The sequence below is a fragment of the Puma concolor genome, chromosome A3, assembly GCF_028749965.1.
Source record: "Puma concolor isolate L17-30 chromosome A3, mPumCon1.1.hap2, whole genome shotgun sequence".
NCBI classification, from domain to species: Eukaryota; Metazoa; Chordata; class Mammalia; order Carnivora; family Felidae; genus Puma; species Puma concolor.
The window spans coordinates 15,820,676-15,826,167 of record NC_141669.1 but is presented as its reverse complement, the minus strand read 5'-3'; the positions used below and the strand labels follow the sequence as shown (position 1 = coordinate 15,826,167).

Here is a 5,492-nt window from a genome sequence, read left to right as displayed (position 1 = left end):
CACCACCCTATGGCACAGACGAGACCTTCACGGCTCCACACCACGGCAGGACTTCCGGGCAGCACGGCGTCACCCCACCCCCACTGTGTCTGACGTGTGCTCGAGTGTGGGTCGCACCTGCTAGGTACTGCTGCTTTCTCTCCCGGCAGGCCCAGTGGGCATCTGACCCGCCTGCTGGCACCTTTGTCACTTGCTCCTTCCGCTACCGCTGCTCAGGTGTCCCAAAGCGGGAGAACACTTGAGGCACCACCTCGGGGCTGGGCCACACATCGAGGTCCTCTCTCCTTCCAATTTGCACCACATTTTGTCACCTGGGCCTTAAGGTAAGAAGCAGCTGATGTCCAAGCTGTCATAAAGCTCGTTATTTCAGGAAGAGAAAAAGAAACAAAACTCTTTCAGTTTTTGTCTGTAACCCTTCTGTAACCCTCTGTAGCCCTGTAACAGCCTCAAAAACTAGCCCAGGGGACGAAATGGGGTGAAATCCGTCCCTGGTGCCACGTTCTCCCTACCCCTTAGCCAAACTCTTCTTGCCCTGGAGGTTCCCCTTCTTCACCACCATCACCTCTCCAAATGAATAAAAGAGGAAAAGAAAACTTTTGGGCAAGGCTACTCACCTAAAAGGATTCCCATAGGAATACCAAAGAAACTCGCTGTCAGTATCACCCAGCGAGTCTGTTTAGGGGACCCTTCCCTTTCCATCCTGCAAATGTGGGATATTCCACTTCACTCCAGCCCTAAGTACAGATCAGGAGACACGGCCAGAGTGGGACCTGCTGAAGGTCATGTGGCCGGTGCCAGGGACTGTACCACAAGTTTCCATGTATAAAGCCTCTCTGTTTTCTTTTTTTTTTTTTTTTTTCAACGTTTATTTATTTTTTGGGACGGAGAGAGACAGAGCATGAACGGGGGAGGGGCAGAGAGAGAGGGAGACACAGAATCGGAAACAGGCTCCAGGCTCCGAGCCGTCAGCCCAGAGCCCGACGCGGGGCTCGAACTCACGGACCGCGAGATCGTGACCTGGCTGAAGTCGGACGCTCAACCGACTGCGCCACCCAGGCGCCCCGAGCCTCTCTGTTTTCTACTACACACAGGCTTCTCGACAGCAAGGATGAGTGGGGGTTGTTTATTGCCAAAGGACTTTTCAACCCCTCTTTCCCCTGTGGGCTGGCGATGTTCACACTCCTCCCTCACGTGTGATCGGAAGGAAAGGAGGGCCGGGACCCACCATACTACCCCTCGCTGTATCAAGGCCAAGAGGACTCTCGTTCTGTGGTGTGGCTGCCCTGGGACCCTGGCCAGTCTGCTCCCGGGCATGAGGAGACCGGTGGCTGCTTTGAGGGCTCTGGTTTTCTCCTTTCAGGCCCCAGGAGGCCATCCACATGGGGAACAGGGAGGGGACTCCTCCTTTGCTTCCATGTGATGTCCTGTTGACCCAGCACCATGGTGGCACCTGCAGAGGAAAGCCCCAGAGCGTGACCACAAGCGAGGCCTTCCCCGGAGCCCCAAGGTTGGGCCCCAGGAGAGGCCTCCAGGGTGCCGGGCAGGTGCGGGGTCAGGAATGTGCTCCTGGCTGTGCCCTAGCTGCCCTGGCTGAGGTGGCTGTGCTGGGAGCGTGTGGAGCTGACGATTGATTAGCCTGATTTGGGGTCACACTGGTTTGCTCCCCAGAATTTACTGAGATATCCTCGAGCAAATCCTTTTAATTGTTAAAACTGAAATATAGCTGACACACAATGTTACACTGGTTTCAGGTGTACAACACAGTGATTTGAATACTCTGCGTTATGCTGTGCTCACCACTAACGTAACCGCCATCTGTCACCACACAACGCTGCTACGATACCATTGGCTACATTCCCTACCTTCCCCAGCTGTGTCCAGTCCACTAATAAACCCATCCAAGGCATTCCTCATTTCTATTAGTGTTTTTGATTGTTAGCATTTCTATCGGTTCTTTCTTAGACTTTCCATTTCTCTGTACGTTGTCTGTCTGTTCTTGGATGGTGTCTATTCTTTTGAGTTGTTAGCATCTTACTTATAGATGTTCAAAAAAAATTTTTTTTTTAATTTTTTTTTTTAACGTTCTTTTATTCTTTTTTTTGAGACAGAGAGAGACAGAGCATGAACGGGGGAGGGTCAGAGAGAGAGGAAGACACAGAATCTGAAACAGGCTCCAGGCTCTGAGCTGTCAGCACAGAGCCCGACATGGGGCTTGAACTCACGGACCGTGAGAACATGACCTGAGCCGAAGTCGGCCGCTTGACCGACTGAGCCACCCAGGCGCCCCCCAAAAAAATTTTTAATGTTTATTTTGAGAGGTAGAGAAAGAGAGCATGAGCCGGCAGGGTGTGGGACAGAGAGAGAGGGAGAGAGGGAATCCCAAGCAGGCTTCACACTGTCAGCACAGAGCCCAATGCGGGGCTTGAACTCACAAACTGTGAGATCGTAACCTGAGCCGAAGTTGGACACTTAACCGACTGAGCCAACCAGGCACCCCTATTCTTTTTATTTATTTTTTTTTTTTTAATTTTTTTTCAACGTTTATTTATTTTTGGGACAGAGAGAGACAGAGCATGAACGGGGGAGGGGCAGCGAGAGAGGGAGACACAGAATCGGAAACAGGCTCCAGGCTCTGAGCCATCAGCCCAGAGCCTGACGCGGGGCTCGAACTCACGGACCGCGAGATCGTGACCTGGCTGAAGTAGGACGCTTAACCGACTGCGCCACCCAGGCGCCCCTAGGCACCCCTATTCTGTCTCTTCAAACTGTGTTTTGTCTTTTAGTATGCCCTTAATTTTTTCTTGACAGCTGTATGATTCATTGGGTAAAAGAAATTGCTATAAGTAGGTCTTTAGTGATATGGTTGTGACGCATGGAGTGAGGGGAACATTCTATAGTCCTGTGATTAGGTCTCCATCTTTCAGCGAGCCTATGCCTCTGGGCTGTGAACTTCGCAAATGTTTCTCCATTTTTTCCTCCCCACTTAGGTGGGACAAGATGGCTAGACTGGGCTGAACTGGGTAGTTCCCTTTTCCTAGGTCAGTTAGACTCAGATAAAATCCCCACAGGTTAGGCTGTGCTTAACTAGTTTCCCCCAGGGCAGGGTGTGTTAAGAGGCGCTTTCAAAATGGTTCCTTTTCTCATCTCCCTGCTGGAAGCAAGTTTGAGGGGATTTTTCTTTCCTTTTCACTGTGGAAACCTGGGAGGTCTTGGAGATAAAACTGACAAAAGTCCCCCCCCCCCCCCCCCCCGCAACCGGGTCCCCTGTAGTTCTTCTCTCTCAGGCTCCAGCAATCTCTCTGGTCCAGTGCCTGTACCAGCACTGCCCACCACTGCCCACCACTGCTTCCAGTGTATTCTGGAAGCTGCACTGTGTTCACGGCACTCACCTGTCTGTCTCTCTGGTTCTGGGGGCCATGGTTTGCCCGGTGACCCCACCTCTGAAGGATCTAGGAAGGATTGTTGAGTGTTCAGTGTTTGCAGCTCTTTACCTGTTGTTAGGAGTGGCCGCTTGTAGCTTTTTACATGCTGGACGAGAAAGAGGGAGTGCCCACACAATCTCACAGACACGCGTTTTTATATGTGTACACTTTTCCCCCGAGAAAATTGTCCATAGGTTTCGTCAGATGCTCTAAGAACTCTGAGCCCTTTGTCACTGAACCAGGTGGTGGATAGAAGGAAGGCTTGGTCTTGGAGCCGTGGCTTAGAGTTCTCACTCAATTCCAAATTACCGTGTGAATTCGACAAGCCAGTTTATTCTAAGCGCCTCTCTGAGACCAACGTGGGGCCCGAACTCATGACCCCAAGATCAAGAGTCACATGCTCTGCTGACTGAGCCAGCCAGATGCCCCAACTAAGACCCTCTCTGAAACGGGACAATAACCCTTGTCTTGTGTGGTGAGTTAAAAACATGTTCACAATCATGTTCACACGTTCTTTGACATGTTTCCCATCAAAAGACTGAATCTAATTGTCCTCCCTTCAATATGGGGCAGCTTTGAAGACATGCTTCCAATGAATAGAGGCAGGAATGATACTATGTGGCCCCCGATTCTAGGTCAGAAAAGGGGACATGGTGTCTGCCCATCTTTCTCTTGCCCATGACACTTGCCCCAGGAGCCCCGAGCACATGTAAAAAGTCTACTTACCCAGCAGCTGCCATGGAGAAAGGTGTGTGTGAGGAGTCCCAGCTGTTCCTGCCCCCAGCTGTTGGCTCTTACCAGGCCAGAACCAGGCACGTGAGTGGCCCTACATGATGACTGAACTCGGCCTTCGAGCTGATGCCCAGTGGAGCAGAGACAAGCTGGCCCTGCTGAGCCCTGCTCACTCTGCACATTCCCAGGCAAAGTAAATGTGTTTTGGGTGGTTAGTTCTGCAGTGTTAGGTGATAACCTGACACACTGCCTGTCTCTGAGGGATGTTGTAAGCCCCTCCCGGCACAATACCTTCCACGTGGTAGGCAGTCCATGAAGGTAATCTGTGATCTGGAAACTGGGCTGGTGTGAGCGACCGTTGGTCACGGGACAGGATAACCTGGTCAGCCTGCTGGGAGCTTTGTTTAGCTAAGTCACTCTGGGTTTTCTGGAGGGGCAGAGCGTCAATCACCCCAGCCCAGCCAATTGGCTGGTTCCTTGGAGGGGGGCCTGTGTCCCCAGACCAGAAACAGGCTCTGTGAGGGAGCACTGAGAGGGAGGGTTTTCTTTTTCCTGTTGGCCGTTGCCCATGACAGGCTTCTCAGGAAGGGATGGAGGGAGTGAGGGGGGGTCTGGGAACTCTGGGCTGAGACTGGGCTGGGTGATGGTGGTCCCCACAGGATCCACAGCCTGCCCTTCTGCCTTCTGGGGTCTGTACTCTCACCCTGAGGCTGGGACCTGCCCTCTGTGCCTCCTGGACCAGCTCTGCATTCCGTTACCCTTGCTCCTCAGCACAATCTGTGTGTTGCTCCTACTCTCCACAACCAGGAAGACATTGTATTTCATTTACTCAGTAACCCCAGAGCTTAGTACACAGGCTGTACTAGGCGAGGTGTCCACTCTCTGTGTGTTGAAGGTCTCTGAGCATCTCATCACATAGCCTGGGACCAAGGCAGGGGCTGGCTGTGAAATGAAATGGCCCCACCAAAGCTTGCTGTGCTGGTGGCAGAAGGACCGGAGGGGGAGCCCCTCTCTGCCTTCCCAGTAGGGAGAGGAGATCCCGAGGGGAAGCACTCTCACCTCCAACCTAGCTCTGAGGTCCCTGTCTGCTTTGAGCCCTACCTTCCATGATCAATAATGTGCCCAGCACTGCCAGTCCTGTAGGACGGGGGCCCATGGCTGGTCTCCCCACCAGCTCCCCACTCACTGCTCCGACGTGCGCTGCCTCCTGGGCCAGCTTTCTGGATCCCCTGCCTGGTCACAGCTGGCAGAAGGGGCCCTCCCTCTTCCTGCCTGTCTCGTTCCACAAGCCATAGTCTGATATCAGTTCTGTTTTCCCAGAAAGGGGTTTGCCCAGAC

At 52.8% G+C, this 5,492-nt stretch overlaps 1 long non-coding RNA gene across 1 annotated transcript; it reads right to left on the bottom strand.

Annotated features, from left to right (window-relative positions):
• Positions 1-1,070: 1,070 nt before the first annotated feature.
• Positions 1,071-4,551, bottom strand: LOC147582276 (uncharacterized). The gene is made up of 3 exons (XR_015248916.1): positions 4,149-4,551; positions 3,390-3,491; positions 1,071-1,450 (listed from the first exon to the last, which is right to left on the bottom strand). It is a non-coding gene; the product is annotated as an uncharacterized LOC147582276 (long non-coding RNA).
• Between the last annotated feature and the right edge of the window lie 941 nt (positions 4,552-5,492).